At 36.6% G+C, this 20,076-nt stretch overlaps 1 protein-coding gene across 1 annotated transcript in view; it reads left to right on the top strand.

Moving 5' to 3' along the window:
* Nucleotides 1-20,076, top strand: part of kcnh3 (potassium voltage-gated channel, subfamily H (eag-related), member 3) — a 99,766-nt gene that overhangs the window by 34,712 nt on the left and 44,978 nt on the right. The gene's annotated exons all lie outside the window — the stretch shown is intronic.

Raw genomic sequence — 20,076 nt, 5'->3', positions numbered from 1 at the left:
CCATTTCTGTGTCAGCCCTTTGACTCATTTATCTAATTTGTGGTGCTCGCATGAGACCAAGTACGAGCAAATCACATGCGACACACAGCTGAATGTCCCCATCAAACTCTTCTTTGCTGCATGATTGGTTTCAGGACTCTGCTTGTTGGATGCAGCATCAGCACAACTGATATGTTAGTGAGTCTCATGATAACCTAATGTTTTTGGTTTAAAACCATTAAAGAGCCCTTTTCTTGAAATGAAGATAATATCGAAAATCAGAACCTAGTTTTATAGGCAGGAGAGTTGGGGTTTCAATTTGTTAGTGATAATTGTGTCACTGTGGGTTCTCATGGGAAAAAAATTCTTATTGTTTTGCTTAACAGAATTCATGCAATGTACAACTAAATGGTAGACTTAAATCTATTATACAATGAAGCCATCGAAACTGATATTTTTCAATTGAGAGTAGGGCATTTCTACAGGGTTTGCACATACATCTGACGTTTTTCTAAGTTTGACAAATATTGACTGCAGCATATTAGAAGAATACCATTAAAAATGGCATTTTCTAAAATTTTACTTTAGATACCTTAAAACACTTAGAAAAGTCTAGCGAACGTGGTATATGGAATACTAATTCAGCTAGCACCAGATACAATGTTTATTTTAGTTATTTTTAATATATCTTTAGATTTTACAAAATGATTTTTGAACTAAAAACAAAGAAAATATGGATTAAAAAAATAGCAATTGTCGATTTAAAAGGGGGAGAATCAGGAAATTTAATAGACTTCTATACTCTTCATTTTAATTTGATCGTAAAACAGAAAGTCAGCACTCATGATTTACTTTCCCGGGCCACACAAAATGATGCGGCGGGCCAGATCTCTTCCTAAAACACCTCGTTCTAAAATCATAGCTCCAAAAGGTCAGAGCCAAATGTCCCGTAAAGGATTAAGAGAGGGAGGAACGTAAGATGAAATAACTCCACCACTCAGAATGGTCTGATATTTCTTTACACTGTAGGTATACATATTTGATTTTCTTTCTGGCCTGTTCATTCATGTCTTTAATTTTGTTTTGGTTCTCCATCTATGGCAGCAAAACATACAAAAATGGAAAAAAAGGTACTTTTCAATGTGCAATGATCACATTGAAATCTAAATCTCTGTCATTCAACATAGCATTTTCCTAAATGCTTTTTCATATCCATTTTGAAATTGGGTTGGACTTTGTTTGCGGGCTTGGCTTCATGTATTATTTAGCAGGATTATTTGGAGGCGCCAGCAGTTGCATTATGGCTTCACGAAGAGGGCTGGACAAACCTTTTATTGCCTCTTTGAGGAAACATTCTTCTAAACACACCAAATATTTCAGATGGGATGGGAGCGGAGCATTTCCCATCTAATGCTGTGTTTCCATGGTGAAAGAATGTGTGTTTGTGTGTGCACATTTGTGTGTATGATCAACTTCCGTTTATGTTCGACCATTTCCTAAAGTGCTGTTAATGCTTAAACTGTGTCTAAGCCACAGTGTGCACGGAACAATATTCCCATTATCATGTATCTATGTTCCAATAATTGACTTGAAATTGGGCAGGCTCGCGCGGGTGTCAGCTTGCGTTTCAATGCAACGCACCACAATGATAACTAAGTAATAAAGTTTTGTTAGCCTGCCTTTCCACCAAATGCTCACAACGATTGATGGCAATGTCACCATTTTGCCAGTGCCTATATTTGTGGAAATAACTTTCTTTGGCTCCAATGACTAATAGCTCATGTCCCAGGCCTCTGAAAATCCAACACCTGATTTATCGTTCAATTGTAAGGCTGCTGATTGCAAAAGTCGATCAAGGCCTGTTAATTAGTGAGCCCTTATGTGAATTGCTCTGCGCATGTTAATACCCAATTATGATTTATCAGGTATTCTCACACAATAAAATGTTAGCATTTCACTTCTTGTAATCATGATTTAAGAACAGAAATATTTAAAATTGTTAAAATATGATTTTTGTGTATTGGATATTTTGGCATATCAATAGTGAAATACTGTACTTCAATACTAGGATCTGTTTTCTACTTAAGACGTATTCATAATTTGTTATTTTCTGACAAATGTTCTCATTAAAAATAATGGAAATACTACTAGCAGCAGGCGTCATTAAAAATATTTAAATTTTAAAGTATCAGATCAACATAGAGTCACAGCAGACAGAAGGTTGCTAAATATATACGTATCCTTATTTGCTAAAGTTAACAAGATATTGATTTTCATTTTCTTTTATATAACTTCATATAGCAAAAATTTCCAGTGCAAAAATAGTTCAATAAATAATTCATTTTCCGCACTATAAGACGCAACTAAAAGCCTTATCTCAAAAGCCAATTGTGCGCCTTATATATGGATCAATATTGGTTAATCATTGTGGGGAACTCCCTTTAGCACAGCTCCATCTAGTTGATGTATAACAGATCTCCTAACCACTACTACGATTACTACTATAGCTCCAGATTAAACTCTAGACTGATGGCAATTCAGTCGTAGAGCACACATGGCTAGAGACAATCATTCCGCTAACAATCACACAACCAAGTGGGAACCGATCCCACTCCGCCTGCACCAAAGTCAGGCAAAAGAACCATTGAACCATCGAGTGGCCTAAAACAAAATCTCAACATAGTATTTATGTTTTTCATTTTCCGGCAACAAACCAAGACCTTCTGAAAAAGAAAAGTACTCAGTCTCAATTCAGTTGATTATTAATTTTTGTGGTTTTATGCACAATGAGCACTTTAATTTCCTATGTCCACTCACCATTGCTCTCCCCATCTCTTTGGTGGAGTGGATCCATTATGTCTTTGTAAAGATACAAATATGCATTTGTGTGTGTGTGTGTGTGTGTGTGTGTGTGTGTGTAAGTGTGTGTGTGTGTGTGTGTGTGTATATAACCGTTAAGTCATACCAAAATAAATTGTCACTGGCTATTAGATTAGATTAGAACTTTATTTCATCCAGTATGTCTTGGTTGCTGTGGCAAAACAGACACAAGACACACAAGACATTGTAGACCTAGTTAAGAAACTGGAGCCACACACAGAAAGTCCACACTATATACGTTTTTTTTTTACTATGGTTGACTATCTTCAGATGTAAAAGGGAATTTCTCACATCAAATCTTTGTCATTAAAGTTAAGACAGAGTGATCCCCCCAAAATACGGATTATCCACACTGCGTAGTTTATTTTGCAGATGTGAACAATAAAAAAGTTATAGAGTTTGGCCATATTTTTTAAATGTCACTTGAAATCTTTTCAATTTGGCACCAGCATTTGATGCATGCTATTGTTATATATTAAGCATGGCATTTTTAATTTTGCTTTACAGAGGAAAACTCAGGTTTAAGCGGCATAATTGTAAATAGAAGAAATAGTTTTGGGTATCCTGGTTTTGCAATTCTCTACTTGATGTTTAAGTGTTTGAAACAATGACATTTTTTCCCACTGGGTTAATTTTAAAAGTTCTTGCTACAATACATTTTCAGTAACTTGTACAAGACTTTTTCTGAAATTCTTCCATTGTTTGGGGTGGTGGAAAGAGGCACTGTGTTTTTCCCCTCAAATGCCCCACCCTCTCAACTGTCTCCACGGAAACGCGCCACAATTGATACCTGTCGCCAGGCAACATTCGCTGGTGTCTTTGCAAGACAACGCTTCTGTATGAGCACACGTGCACCTACACACAACTTTACTGTCTATGTTGGGTTGTGTGCGTACACGTCTGTGTGTGTGTGTGTTTCTTATCGAAAAGATCAAGCATGCACAGGCACATGTCATATGTATACTCATACTCTACATGAGTGTTTAAAGAGTGAGATAATGTACCATGACACAGAAGATGTGACTGGTGGTGTTTATAATACAGCTGATCTTTTTTAAAATTGTACTAAAAACATTCTAATTGTTGTTAAGAGTCTTTCTCAATCATTGTTGGTTTCTTTAAGAAAGTGAAAGGATGGATTTCCCCCCCTGTTTTGCCTAGTCCCCTATTATTGTTCCCTAAACACAAGTCTTGATGAGAAAATTCAGTAGATGTGTGCTCGTATTTAATCTTCTTCCTTTAGGCAATTAACTTATTAACAAGTTACAAATCCATAGTTGCAACTTATTCTTGTTTTACCAATTTTTGCACAATTTTGTTTCATCAGCTATACCATTTTCACTGTTATTACGTCGTTACGGAATATACATTTTGCTCAGCATTTACATATGGTAACAATACCACCACTTATACCATTTAAACTGCTGGTATACCTCTCTTTAGGACATTCTGGATGATATGCTCATTTGTTATTGGATAATAATAATGATCACTTGTTGTCTCTTATTGTTGGACAATGCTTTATATTGCTTGCATAACCTTCAATTTTCATTACCTATGCTCTACTGGCAATCTTACATTGCGAAATGGCTCCCTGTACTTAGGTTTTATATCCTAAATGTACTTTTTGTTATACTAGTGGCATGCTTGCCAGAATTGGTCAATAAAGATGACTGATGGAAATGTATAGTTGGTGCTGATCTGAGGAAAGTGAGTACTGACAACATTTTTGCTGTAAAAGCAGAGAAGGAAATCAATTCTCCCTTTCTGCAAAAGGAGCAGAAAATGTGGATAATGTTTGTATATGTTGCAAAGAGAAAAGCGAATGTTGATCTTTTATTTATTTATTTTTTAAAAGTTTGTTGATGCTGTTAATTGGATCACTGCCCAGCCGTAGCTTTCTGTCAGGCTAGTTAAACAGGGATAGAACAGGAGAAGAAGAAAAAGCATGTGTGAATCAGTCACTCGAATAAGCTTGCCAACGCAGCCTGTGGCCGGGTCATTTCGCTATGGCTGCATCTGACACTGTCCACATCAGTGACAATAACTCGTATGTAACTAAATCCAGGTGAGATAATCCTACTTCTCATATTACATAAGAGTTTATTACACATTTTCATGGTGTTCCTAGTGTCAAGATCAAGATTATCCTCGCTAAACCACTTTTTATTGTTCACATATCTTCATGGAATGCCCTATAAAGTAGTTTTTTCTTTTAATCAATCAAATGAAATTAACGATGACAAAATCCAAATCAAACTTCAACCAAATTCAAATTAAGTGAACACTGCATAAAAAAAGAAACACTACAGGTTAAAAGTAACAAAAGTAAGGCTTTTCTAATGCTAATATCAATAAAGCAAGTTGCTTCTATTGATTTGAAAATCCAAACCATAGTGCGAAAGGTCATAAAAAGTCACCTCACAAAGTGTCCACACCTTTGGGAGAGTTCAGATGCAGGTTAAAGAGTTCATCACCGTTACAGCTATCATGAGTGTCCCAGGAGACTGAACGCCATTACCGCCAAAGCCTTTCATGCAGTCAAGACTGCATGCGGCACTAAACACATGTATGTAGATGAGCCTCATATGAAAGAATGAACATGCACTAAAGCACATTTGCAGATACTTTACATTCTTATCACTTCTTAACCAACAATTAATATTAGGGACAAGTAATATTAGGGATCTGGTGAAAAGAAGATGCAATGCCCTCTCTTTGAGTACAAAGTTGCAGGAGAAATGTTTTCATTCATTTTTGGTATTGAACAATTGATCTCAGAAAATTGAGAATGAGGCGCCTACCACTCAACCAAAGGGTTGAGAGAGAAGAAATTTGAAACTAGAAATGGGTTGACAATTAACAGGATCAAATCTATTTAATATTGAATATGTTTGCAATATTTTACAGGAGGAAAGTTAGAAGAATGCTACAAGATGAACACAAAAATTAATGTGAAACAAAAAAATAGCCAGCTAATTGTGGGTAGTAATAGAGTATACCTACTCAATCACACACACACAGACACTCATACCCAGGGATAATACAAAATGGTCAAGGTGCAATACTGTTAAACACAATACAACAACAGTGTCATAATTTATCACCTTAGCTGGAAATACCTTTACTGGTGTATTCTCCCTATAAGTGAGGTTTGTATTTTTGTTTCTTACTAGAGAATTTTCCCTCTGACATCTCGCGAATTACCTTGACTGAGACTAGGGTTAACTTCCCCGTCGATTCGATACAGTAAATTGAAGCGCGCTCACACTGAAAGCTTATTTGCTAATTTTGCTGACTAAACCAATCAGCACACTATCTGTCAGACAGAAGGAGGACTCGCTTTGACAGACAAATCATGCACAGTCTCTCTCCTTCCTCTTCTCTCAGCTTGTGCAATCTAATTGTGGCAGGCTATTGGACACATGATGCACTAGTTATTATTCTGCCTGGATGCTGTTGCACGGGGTGCCCCAGCGGGCTCACAGTGGGAGTCCTGGGTTCGGTCCACCTGTGTGGAGTTTGAATGTTCTCCCGGGCCTGCGTGGGTTTTCTCCAGGTACTTGGGTTTCCTCCCACATTCCAAAGACATGCATGGTCGGCACTCTAAAATGCCCTATGTATGAGTGTGAGCGTGAACTGTTGTTTGTGTACATGTGCCCTGTGATTGGTTGGCCACCAATTCACCTTATATATATATATATATATATATATATATATATATATATATATATATATATATATATATATATATATATATATATATATATATATATATATATATATATATATATATATATATATATATATATATATATATATATATATATATATATATATATATATATATATATATATATATATATATATATATATATATATATATATATATATATATATATATATATATATATATATATATATATATATATATATATATATATATATATATATATATATATATATATATATATTGTTCATAGTGTAGACTCAGAGAAAGGCCCTTTGCGTTTACTACTTAGTCTTGTTATATGGGTTAGTTTTTGTAATTCCTCCTTATTTGCTGTTGCAGTTGGTGCCTTTCTAGTACTTGTGACTGACACTTGAATTGTGGATGGCCTAAAGCAAACACAAAATGTCGTTAACAGGAACTCAAGCACCCTTTATGTCACACACAGGCCTTTTTACTGTATGAGTAAGAAAGCAGATTAATGAGATCCAGTGAACTCCATGCAAGATCCTAACCTTTTCTACGGTTGAGATTATTTCCACAGAATTTATTACACATTAGATGTGAAGTATTCATTCATTCATTCATTTTGTGTAATGGTTACCCTCAAGTGGGTCGCTGGGTCTTGGAGCCTATTTTAGCTGTTCGGTGACTTGCACCTAAGGGAGGACCATATGAGTGAATTAGGGGTGGTAACAACATGTCAAAATCGAGAAACACATACTCACAGTACGCCGTCAGCCTTATGTGGGAGATAGCGATTTGTTTTTCTTGGCTTTACATGCAATACCTTTTTTTGTACTTGATTTGCACAGGTTTTAATACATTTGTACTTCTCCTTACGAAACTAAATTTGTTCCAGAACTTGTTTTGTAACTTGGATTTTCCGTAAGTGGAGTAGTACTTTATATGTAAATTCTCAAATTCATTCCACGGCATTTAGAGGCATTCGTAAATAGAAGTACAACTATATAGCTTTATGTTCAGTAAATATTATTTGCTGGATTGCAATTGAAGTTATCGTTTACAAAACTGTGATTTCCGAATTGACACGGAATGCACCTAATTAGAAATAAAGCAAGAAAAGATCAGTCTTGTCAGAAATAGGAGTAGCATGTGTCATCTAAAGGACAATACAATTTTGAATCCTTACAAAAACGACTTGACAGCTCTTTTGTTCTTTCGAGCTGCAACGGTTAGTTGTGGGGTGACAAGCACTTTAGTGAGTGTGCAACGTGTAGATGGTGTTGACAGATTGGGCAAAAATTTCCGCCGAACTGAGTGGGTTGGATTTAAGGTGTGATTGGCTTGTAGTCTTTGTGATTTTGAAAGTGTGGACTGTAGCACACCAGTGGCTCGTGTGTATGAGATTTAAAATGTTAATATTTATTTTTCTGATGGACCAGCACCTGGTGGCTCACGGACCATTGGATGAGGACAGATGATTTCGAGCAGGGGTGGTAAACACGCGGCTCTTGGCCAAAATGAATGCAGCTCTATGCTTCTTATCCTATTTTGTTTATACTGTGGCTCTTTGCCTCATTTAATTTTCCCCTTTTTTATTCTCTCTTAAAACACACTCACCTTCATCCGGGCCCATTAAAAACAAATAAGAAATTATATTTAAAAAATAATTTGGCAGATTGAATCTTTTTATGCTACTTTTGATGTAGTGCTGTGGCCCTTTGATTCTCACAGTTTAAATTGTTGGCTTTTTGTGTCTAACTTGTTCGCCATCCTTGATTTATAGTGTTCAATTAGCCTACGAAATTGGAGTACCCGGAGAAAACCAGTGCGGGCTCAGAGAATACACGCAAACACCACACAGGAACCAGCGTGCTAACCAGTTAATTATATAATTATTGCAATATTAAATAACAGTTACACTGATTTGATATGATTTGTTATTTCAAGTGTTTGGATCAAATGAATCATCCTTGGTATGAATTATTACATAAAAGGAGTTTACAGTAGCTAATAGAAATAATTTGAAAAAGCTCTGCATTCAAATCATATTCGTTTTAGAAATGAGTAATATACTTTTTTCCATAGGACAGATCCTAATCCGTACATACAATAATCCCCCGAATTATCCCCCAAAACACTGGCACTCAGTGTCGAAGAAGAAGCGATGCCCTGGCTTCATCTCCTGTCTTCTGTTTGCGAGTTTCATTTTGAATTTTGACATTTTTATTAGTTTTTTTTTATTTTGATACTTAATGTTTTTAAAAAGCGTGATGTACTGAAGCTGCGAATGTTGAAACCGCAAATTAGTGAAGGACAACAGTAGTTTTATTTCACCATATGAATTCCAAACATTCCTTGGAAATCAGTTGTTTCTTTTCACGCTTATAGGAACACAAACAACCCACTTTCAATTGATTCCACATTTAAGTGCCCACAAAAATATCAAACCTAATCCTTGTGTGATGTAACAAAACATGGCAAACAAATGATCTTTAACAACACTAAACTACCAAATAAAATGAGGTTTAACTGCACAATATTGCCAATTGTTGTAATTTACATATACAGTCCATATGGTGGTGGGAATGTCTGTTCTTGAGACAGCTATTTCCTTTCTAAAACAAAATAAAGAAATCAGTGGCCAGGCTTGTTAGCTATTTTTTGCCTCTGAATTCAGCATTGGCATCCATGTGTCAATAATCTTGCATTGATCCCACACAAGAGCATCCAGTCTGTCAACTAAAGTGCCAACAGCCACTCATCATTCTCTCATGGTAGAATAAGCCAATGTTGACTATTTAAAGACAAAACACATTTTAGATGTTTTGTCTTCCTAATTATTTGTGCATATGTAGTTCCAGGAGTTTTGATGAGTAACCTGTCTCTGTTTTCAACCTTTAGTGAGTCAGCCAAGAGTAATAAATATATAAATACCAAACACAAATGTCTGAACGAGTAGAAGTACTGAATATATTGATAATCTCATTTTGTTTTTTTGTTTGTTATTTTTTTCAAAGGGGCATACTCAATGGAATCTACACTTGTTTAATTGAACATATAATCCTGAAAACACTCACAGGAAGCCGTATTTTTTTGCAGTAGAAATTTTTCCAGCCCAAAAATGCACAGTCTAGAAGAAAAAACCTTAATAACTAGAATATATGACATAATTGGGATTTAGGGGGAAATTTTAATTTATTAAAGAGCTTGAATAAATATTATACATCATGATTGGAGTGGGAGTCAATTTAATAAAAATATTAATACAGTGATTTGTAGTTAAGTAATCATGCTTAAACACATTTTAATCACACAGCAATATTTTTCGCCAAAAAATATTTCTTTCAGAATGCAAAGGATTTTAGTGGACGAATATAGTTGCAATGCAGTCAATTGTATTTCTAGCCATACTAGTTAAAAAGCTATTATCTGGGAAATTAAAAATTCCCTTAGCGCTATTTTAGCAAAAGCCTATAATTAAATAGTGAAAAAAAGACCAAAAACACACACAAAGTAGCTCATTTTACTTCTTCTGGTAGAAGAATCATAAGAAAAAATGAATATTAGACTTACCTAAAACTCCACGTAAATATTTTTTTACGATGAATTGTGCCTAGGGTAGGCCATTGGCCGCATTGGTTAGCATATCGGCCTCATAGTTCTGAGATCGGGTGTTCGATCCGAGTTCCGGACCTTCTATGTGTACTTTACATGCCCATGTGGGTTTTCTCCGGGTACTGTTTTCTTTCACGTCACAAAAACATGTATGGTACGCTTGCTTAATAATTTAAGTTTCCCCTAGTTATGACTGTGAACGGTTTTCTGTCTCTCTGTGCCCTGTGATTTGCTGGCCACCAATTTAGGGTGTCCCCTGCCTGTTGCCTATAGTTGGCTGGGATAAACTCCAGCACCCCCAGTGACCCATTTGTGGTTAAGCGGTATGGAAAATGGGTGAATGAATCGTGCTTGTTTAATTGTATTTCCTTGTGTCAACTTGTTTAATGTGGCAGAAAAATTCTGCACTGACAAAGATTCCTTGTTTGGAACATAACCTGCAAGCAAAATGCAAGTCTTGATTTTTGAAGGAACCCGTAAATGACTAAACTTACATGAAATGGGATCTTTAAACCAATCTGATCACGTTGTTGTGTTTGCATGACTAATTTGTAGATCTGTTCAGGATAGAAATGCATAACAAATGTGATGGTGCCCATTGGAATTTGAATTGGTGTCTTGATTTCCCCCAAAATTCATGGTGCATTACCAAACTAATTCTGAGTGGTTTACACCTGCAATTTTTTATTAGGTGTATCCAAGTACTCCCTGAGCAGTCCACAGGACCTCTCTTGTGACCTATATTTTTTCTCCTCTTCTCTGGAGAGGCTTACCTGGCAAAAACACAAAAAAATGAAGTAAATGTGTTTTTCCTGTTTTGGATGTGCACCATCAGGTTGGAAACCTTTGCAGTAATGGTCATCACCCTTCACAACGATCCATTTAAAGTGACCCAAGTTCACCATTTGACAATACTTCTGCATGTGGAATTCACAATGACTCATTTTGAGAATGTTATAAAGTATAAGGATTAGAGTAATACTGTAACTCTTACACCATTATGCAAGAAATTAGAGCTAAATAGCTCTTCTTCTCTTTTCAGTAATTGTGCCAGCCTGCAATTTGCATGACGCTTTAACAGAAATGAAATGATAGCATATTCATATTAAATATTCGTTCAACACCAGAGGTGGCCAAAATATCCACACCCTTGAAGTACGGATACATGTTTAAAAATAATCAAAGTTGACATTTGTATTCAATTTTTCAATGAATTCACACAAAGAAATGACAAAGGATTTTTTCATACCTTTATAAATATGCATAATGCTTGCGCTGACAAGAAAAAAAAGTTGTTGTAGTTTAAAATTTTTCTTTCTAATCTCAGGTGACAGTTTTTAGAAAAAAAATGTCTTATGTGACTGTTGAAACATGTCTTAAAATAATACTTTGCTTTTCTATGACTTTATTTTAGGAACTCGGAAGGTAGAATTCAAAGATTTGACAGCATAGCATGAGGCCAAAAGTGTGTTTCAGTAAACTGAACAAGGTACTGAATTGACCTTGAAATGTGTCATTGATAGCAAAGCAGATATGAGCATATAAACTGTATATTGTGACGTTTGTTTATGAAATATGCAGCTACCAGATGAACCTACCGTATTTTCACGACTATAAGGCGCACTTAAAAGTCTTAAATTTTTCCCAAAATAGTGCGCCTTATAATCCAGTGCGCCTTATATATGGAAAAAACAGAAAACCACCACTGTCGGATATTAAAAAAAGACAAACGCCTGAACTGAAACAATACTGTTAAATATGCAGATGCCATCTTAGTTTACAATGTCTTCCATCATATAGCTCCTCCCCCACTGCAATATTTTATACAAAAAAAATCCAAAACATCAACAATGGCTGGCTCTAGAGGTGACTGTGTAGTGAGTGCTTCATACCTGTGTGTCAATAGCAATAACTGTATTTTCACGACTATAAGGCGCACTTAAAAGTCTTAAATTTTCTCCAAAATAGACAGTGCGCCTTATAATACAGTGTGCCTTATTACACAGTGCGCCTTATAATACAGTGTGCCTTATATATGGAAAAAACGTCATTCATTGAGGGTGCACCTTATACTGCGGTGCGCCTTATAGTCGTGAAAATACGGTAATTTACAAGCACACACACAAGTGATGTGAAGTTGCTGCAAATGGGATGGAATTCATCACAGTTGTACAGCAGCTCTGCATGTTTTTTTCCATGATGGATCCGCGAGTGTTCATTGTTGCTATTTGATGTTAACTCAAGAAATAAATTATTGAAAGTATAATGAACACTAATTCCCTTCTCCAGCATTCATTTCAGCCACACAGGTCTTCCAACATGGAAAATTGGCACACCCATTCTCTCTATTGAAAAACAAAACATCAAAACAGGGCCTATTATATTTAACTCAAGAGTATAAACACTTATAAACTAAGATATTTATGATGTTAAACAAAAAGAGTGGAATTTTTTTTTTTTTTTAATGATGGAAGATGAAGCCACCTGATTGTGCAGTGTTTTTTTTCGCCTGACTTCAGTGCGGGTAGCATGGGATTGATTCCCATTCTATGATTTGTGTCTTACGCCTTAGGGCAGGGGCCGGCACCCCCAAAATGTTCAAAGAGACAAATTGAACAAAAAAAACAAGTACTATATCTGGAGTTGCAAAAAAAACAAAAGCCTTATATAAGCCTTATAATGAATTCAACACATGCACTATGTGTCTATATTAGCCTACTATCAAATTGACTCAGAGGGCTACAAATATATCATTAGTATTCATGATTAAATGATAATTTTCCCTCCAGTCCATTCTGCATTCACTACGATGCCGACTCAAAATTAACTTCCTTACATTATGAATTAATTGTGTATTATTGCTTTGAGGAGATTAAAGAAATACGATTTTTGATGTTATTTTTATTTGGAGCATTTGACAAATACAAAACATAATGGAGTGAGCATAACATGTCCCTTCTCCATCTGTGAATGGTTTTCCACACTTTATTATCTCCCCGATTGCAACAAAACTTCAAGGGCTGCACTATTCGAATTTGGAGATGCAATCCACTTCTCAAATCTCTTTTTGTGTTCCTCTAATTTCTCCAGAAGTAATTGAATGGCTCTTTTTCTCTCTTCACCAAATGGGTACTCGGATGCAAAACTAGCATGCCTTTCCTGGAAATGTCTTTTCACATGATTCATTTTGTAATTTGACAACTTCACACAATCCTTCCGCATTGGCAATGAATGCAAATGATTCTGTCCAATTTGAATCCACTGTTATTTTTTTTTCTTTTCAAATTAAATATTTATTTTACACCTTCTTACAGTATTGGAAAACATTAAGAATGTTTGTCCTCCTAGAAATAACATATTAAAACAAAAAAAATATTTTTCTCCCCCATTTTTGAACGTTTTTAAAAAAGCTCCTAGGAACCACTAGTGCAGCGCTAGAGAGACCCAGGCGGCTCCAGAACCTATGTTTGCTCACCCCCGGTTTAGGGTGTAGTCTGCCTTTTGTCGAGTTAGGTTATGGCACCCCCTAAGAAAGACACAGTGTTGAAAATAAATGAATAAAGGTAATGTAATTTTAGGTAACCATGTCTTTCAAGAGGTACAGTGGTGTGAGTGTATGGTGTGCCACCTCCACAGTTTTGGGGTATTGGGTTCAAATCCAGGTCATGTCCATCTGTGTGGAGATTGCATGTTCAATCAATCAATCAATTAATAAATCAAAAGCCTTTATTGTCATTATGCAACAGCTGTGTATAGAGAAATTATTGGGGAGACTCCACAAAGTGCGTGTTTCTCAGTAAAAAACATAAATAAGTGATATAAAAAGTCACGTCCGGGCAAGGTAAATTCTTAAATATTGCACATTGTTATTGCTTTTTTTGGTATTCTCCCCGGGCCTGTGTGGGTTTCCTCTGGGTACTCCGGTTTCCTCCCACATCCCAAAAACATGCATGGTAGGCTGATTGGACACTCTATATTGCCCCTAGGTATTAGTGTGAGTGTGCATGGTTGTCCGTCTCCTTGTGCCCTGAGATCGGCTGACCACCGATTCAGGGTGTCCCCCGCCTCTGACCTGGAGACAGCTGGGATTTGCTCCAGCACCCCTCGCTACATACAGTAAAATGGTGTAGTGGTCACATTCAGACCTGGAAGCTCACACCTTTGCTTTAGGACAAGCAAACTATATTCACATTCCAAACATGTGAACTTGAAAACGCTCCTGAATAAAATGATTACTGCAAAGGAGGTAAACTAGGAATTGTCATCATTTACCTTTCCCCGATTAGGTGTGTGCAGCAGTGACTCCTGGAGCAAAGAACAGGGCTTTGCAACCAACAACATGAATAAATACAGCATTTGCAAATGCAGTGTTGAGTTTTGAGAGTACTATCTATGTGCGTTTCACTCAAGGTTGAGTCGGCTTTGCTCAATTGCTATTGCATTCATAAAAGCGTATCTCACCAGCTGAGCAGTGCCTAGCAAACAACATGTTCTATGCAACCAATTATGCCAATTCCAATTTGCAATTGTGAAGAAATGTTAATGTGACAACAAAATTTGGTTTGATGCTTAACAGATATGCCGAAATAAGGAATAAAGTATGACAATCTAATGGCAACCTGTCTTTGGTAAAACCTGTTGGATTGTGATTGTTTCCTTTTTTTGTATGTCTACCTGCTTCTTGTGGATTAGGAGACCACCCCAAGATGCTTTGTCTCTGTGAGCAGCATAACAATGCGATTGAATGATTTGTTCAGACTATAATCATGTGGTGATGGCAATGCATTATGGATTTTTATTTTTCTTATTTTTACATCCTCTTCATATCATATGACATGCTTAAAACAATACCTTACTTGACCAAAAATGTGAAAAAAGGCTTAATAAATGTTTTGTTTTCCCCTTTTCTGAAATGGGTGTCAAATATTAGATAATTTTGTCTCATAAAATTATCCTATGAGCTTTGTATCTGAAGTGTGTTAAGAGTGTATTTGTCAAGGGTTTTAAACAGGTTGGAGCCAACAATATTAAATGTTGAACTTGATTCATATTTAGGATTTTTATGGTTGAAAAATGCTTCCAAGGCAACACGCCTTGCATTAGGGCATAAAGCATAATGTAGCCATTAAATATGACAAGTGCTTCTTGTCGGTCATAGCCAATGCCATTATTTTCTCTAAAAATGGGTTTCCCAGCAAGTAATAAGTATGTATTTTCACAAACAAGTCTTTTCTAACAATATCACATACATATACTTTTCAACTAATTTACAGTGATACAGGCGGGCCACTAATAATACAACTTTGTGCTGTGAGTTTTGATTATCCCTTGAAAATAGGTATTATTAATACAAGTTGTGGTTAATTTGAGGCCATTTCTTTCTTTGAATGTAATATAAGGCGGCCCTGCGGCTCGAGTGGTTCGCACGCCGGCCTCACAGCTCTTAGATCCTGGGTTTAAATCCAGGTTGGTCCACATGTATGGAGTTTGCATGCTCTCCCTAGGTCTGTTGGACTTTTTTTCTGGGTACTCTAGTTTCTTCCCAAAATTCCAACAGCATGAATAGCAGGCTGATTGGACACTCTAAATTGATCCTATGTATGAGTGTGAGTGTGAATGGTTATTTGTCTTCTTGTTCCCCGCGATTACCTGGCCACCAATAGGCTCCAGCAACCCCCGCGACCCTAGAGAGGAAAAAGTGACTGAGAAAATGAATGAATGAATGAATACAGTGATACTTCTACTTAAGAAATCTTCTGCATATGATATTTCCAGGTTGTGAAACTTTTGATGTGATTTGTTCCAAGATTACGAGACATCTAACAAAATTTTAATATTCAACTAAAATATAAATACTCTACTCTTCCTCTGTAATTTATTTTTTTAATTTTTTTGCTAAAGTTGCTTTACCATTGCCTATCACCCAACACCTCAGTGGCCTTCCATTCACTAGGAAGAATGGGGAAACGTACCAAAAGGTTAGCACGCTGTAGAAGAGTTTGGACTCAATCTCATCTTATGTCATTTTCTGAACCAATTTATCCGCACTAAGTTCATGGGGGTGCTGGAGCCTATCCCAGCTGATTTCTGGCCAGAGGCGGGGGAAAACCTGAATTAGTGGTCAGCCAATCGCAAGGCACAAGGAGACAAACAACCATTTATGTCACACTCATACGTAGGGGCAATTTAAAGTGTCCAATCAGCCTTCCATGCATGTACTTGGAATGTGGGTGGAAACTGGAGTACCTGGAGAAAATCCACACAGCCTCCGGGAGAACATGCACATTCCGTACAGGCGGACCGACCTGGATTTGAACTCAGGTCAACAACTACTGTGATGACGCACTAAATAATAAAAACAGTTAATATTTACTGCTTTTAACCGATGTGCTTTTATGTCTGTACTCATAAAAGCGGGCATTGGATGGACATTTTGAAGGGTTGGAAGAAATTGCAGTAAACCGTTTAGCAATTAAGTGTTAGCCATTAGCAAACAGATGACTCGTATTACACAAATCACCGCGACTGGGCATCCGAAAAATCACAGGCTCAATAGGAAAAGCAGCTGGCGGAAGAGGATTAATGGCTTCAAGGGTGTCAGACTCGGGTTGGTTCGCGGGCCGATTTAACGTCAACTTGACTTCACGTGGGCCAGACCATTTTAGATATAGTATTTAGATTATTTTTTTTAGAAATGTATTAAAAGAACTGGATTAAAATCCCTGAATATTCAGTTTTTTATAGATCTAAAACAATGTTTATTTTAGTTTTTTTTAAATAGATTTTCAGATTTTACAAAATGATTTTTACACAGAAAAAAATGATTAAAAAATTACAATTATTGACTTAAAAGGGAAAAAATCATGAAATTTTAATTTGATCCTAAAACAGATAGTCAGCACTCATGATTTACTTTCTGGGCCACACAAAATGATGCGGCGTGCCAGATTTGGCCCCCGGGCCTCCACTTAGACACATGTGGCTTACATTATTTTTAACTAATATGAAAAGTACTATTGTTACAGTTGGCCTCAGAATTCTGGGGTCAAGGGTTTGATCCTAGATGGCTCCTCACTGTGGGGAGTTTGCGTGGGTTTTCTCCAAGGTACTGCAGTTCACCACTCTAAATTGCCCTTACGTATGGGTGTGTGCATGAATGGTAGTCTGTCTCCTTGTGCCTGCGATTGGCTGCCAACTAATTCAGGGTATCAGCTGCCTGGTGCTTATAGTTGGCTGAGATAGGCAATAGCACCCCCAGCGACACCTGTGTGGATAAGCGTTTTAGAAAATAATAGAATGTTGTTATAGTAATATGTTACACAGCCAGCATAAAATGGAAAATGCCAAAAACTATGCCTTCTATTTCATCCCTGCTGACCACCAGGGATGGTGCTGAAAGTACTTGCTCATGCACGAAGGGTTCATTTAGTGCTTTCAGTACTGCCTCTGGCGGTTGGCAGGGATTCATTGAGCCAAAGGTACATACATAACTTGTGATCATCTAAATTCTCTATCTCATAGGACTTGAATTATTGATCTCTGATGGAACTGAATCTTAATGCATGAATGCTGTGTTAAGATTGTCAAATCTTACCAAACACAACACAGCCAAATTAGGTAAAGGCCAGATTATTTATATTTATGAATGGGATCCGTTGCTGAATACAAATCATTCATGAACCCAGACCAATAGGCACTCAGCCAAGTTTTTACCAACACCTGCACTGTTAAGAGAGTCATTTTTTTAAAGAGAACTAATATCAAAGCCCAAGCTGCGCATTGAGGTGAATCCAAATCAGAAAATTTGGACTTCAAACAACAACTCGGCCCTCAACTCAGCTCTTCTATTAATTCTACTCTCCTTAGATTTAAGAGGCAGCCTGGCTCATGTGCTAAAGAGGTCTTCTTGCAATCAAAATGGTTGATACTATACCCTTGTGACCATGTCAAAATGTCCTAGACCAGTGAACCCCCATTGCTGCTAATGGTGCATCTTTAAAGATGGCATCAAGTCAAAGGACTTTGAATACTTGTATGTAACATGTAGTTAATCACTTTTGAATTGAAAAGACTAGAATCATTGCTTTTGTTGTCCAAGTCTCTGATTGTTCAGAGTTGTATTGTGTCACTTGAGTTAAATAAATAAATGACAATGATGAAAATGATGTCCTCAAAAGACATTAAGAAAAACAGACTTTAACTGCCAGGCCGTCAAGGGTGTGCACAAACTGTCTAATGAAGTCAACTAGGATAAAGTACAATCAAATGTCTCATAATGGCTGCAAGCATCATAATGCTGACATCAGAACCACCAGATCTGATGCTTGGAATATGTTCAACTTATCTTACAAATCAAAATATAGAACTTAAAGAATATTTGCAGTTAAATATTTATCAACTGAGATTTAGTCTTGTTAGAACCACCAAGTTTCCAAAATAAATTGTAATAAATGTGAATTTTGTGGGCATTTGCAGCTTTTTTTGCAAAGTGTACAATTGCAACACATGCTTTTATTGTGTGTGTGTGTGTGTGTGTGTGTGTGTGTGTGTGTGTGTGTGTGTGTGTGTGTGTGTGTGTGTGTGTCCAGCCTCGGAGCATTGAACAGAACTTTCTCTTACTTTATCAGGGTTTTTATTATCATTTTTATTTCTTGACATCTTTAGGTCCATTGAGAGGAACAAACTAACAGGATGTGGAGACAGCACAGTAATTATTGGTTCTCTATGGGATTAACTCACTTTCTCTCTCTCTCGAATAAAACACAAACACACACAGAATGTAACATAACAAGGTTTCTGTGTTCACGGATGCAAAGCTGGTTTCAACCTACTTGCCCCTTTCTTGTGCCTGCCGGCTATTAACTGAATCAGCACCAGCAGAATGACATATAAACACATTGACAACGATCCTCTACTGATTGCTAATTATCAAGCAGAAATTGTAGCCGTAGAGGAGATAAACACCCGTCTGATGTTCTCACGGCACATGGACGGTCAATTTAAGTGAAGTCCAAGTCAAGCAACCTTCGTTTGTCACATGATCAGTCCAGGTTATGTGATAAAATGAGTGAATGGGAGAACCATTGCGATTGATAAAGCAAATTAATAATGCAAACTAATGATTCATACTGCATGTGTGAATGGCCGATAAATAGTCTAAATAAATTAAATAAATATACATCTATATTTCCAAAAGAGAAAATGTTTTAAAATGAATGACTCCTTTAGGGAAACAATAAATACGACATGTCCCTTTATCAAAACAAGTTTATAACTACCCACTTGCTTTGCCATGACAGAACGATGCTTTACAGATGTCATATTTCGTTGGGCTTTTAGTGGAGGTGTGTGCGTGTGTTTTCTTTGTGTGTGCTTGGTCATTGTGTGTGCTTTTTGCCTTTTTTGTCCCTTCTGGCTTCCCTTTCCTCTCCTGGTCAGTTGTTTCTATTTTCTGATTAGACCCCTTGTTCAGGTATTTCAACTCAAGTGTTTGGTGAAGTTTTTATGGGAGTAGTATTACTTTGTGCAAGGAAGTCATGTTTTTGCCTCTTCGTCGGTGTGAGTCCTCCCCTGTTTATTTGTCACTTTTGCAAGAATCAATTTTGTCATTAAATCCCTGAGTTTTGCGCCAGCACTTTTGCTGCTTTTTTCCTCCCTATAATCCTGGGTTCTGTCCTCGTCACGCACCCCAGGGGGTCATGACAATCACTTCTTTTTTTTAATTAAATTCAAACACAAAACTCAAGAGTAAGGCTAATGTAAAATCATGTTTAATTTAAAGATTTAAGAATGAATAAATAATGTTAAATCATAATTTAAGAGACAGATCAAAATGTTTGCATTAGTAAATAAAAATGTTAAGGTGATTTTTTTCACCTAAAACTATAATGTATATATATTTGCAT

Source organism: Stigmatopora nigra, chromosome 11, assembly GCF_051989575.1.
Source record: "Stigmatopora nigra isolate UIUO_SnigA chromosome 11, RoL_Snig_1.1, whole genome shotgun sequence".
NCBI lineage: Eukaryota > Metazoa > Chordata > Actinopteri > Syngnathiformes > Syngnathidae > Stigmatopora > Stigmatopora nigra.
This window is presented reverse-complemented; position numbering and strand designations above follow the sequence as displayed.